Genomic DNA, 323 nt, shown 5'->3' with positions numbered 1-323 from the left:
AGACAGGGTTTCTCTGTGGCTTTGGAGCCTGTCCTGGAACTAGCTCTGTAGACCAGGCTGGTCTCGAACTCACAGAGAACCGCCTGCTTCTGCCTCCCGAGTGCTGGGATTAAAGGCGTGCACCACCATCGCCCGGCCCGGAGAAAGCTTTTGTAACCCCACTGTGATCATCTTAATTGTCAACTGACAAAATCTAAAAATATCCAGGGAGTCCCAAGGAGGGTGATCTAGTTCAGTTTGGCCCACAGACATGTCTGTGAGGAAGTATCTTTGATTGTATTTATTGAGTTGGGAAGAATCACCCACTGTGGGTAGCATCATTC

Source organism: Microtus ochrogaster, chromosome 21 (assembly GCF_000317375.1).
Source record: "Microtus ochrogaster isolate Prairie Vole_2 chromosome 21, MicOch1.0, whole genome shotgun sequence".
Taxonomy (NCBI): domain Eukaryota; kingdom Metazoa; phylum Chordata; class Mammalia; order Rodentia; family Cricetidae; genus Microtus; species Microtus ochrogaster.
The sequence above is the reverse complement of the archived record's forward strand: the minus strand, read 5'-3'. Positions refer to the sequence as shown.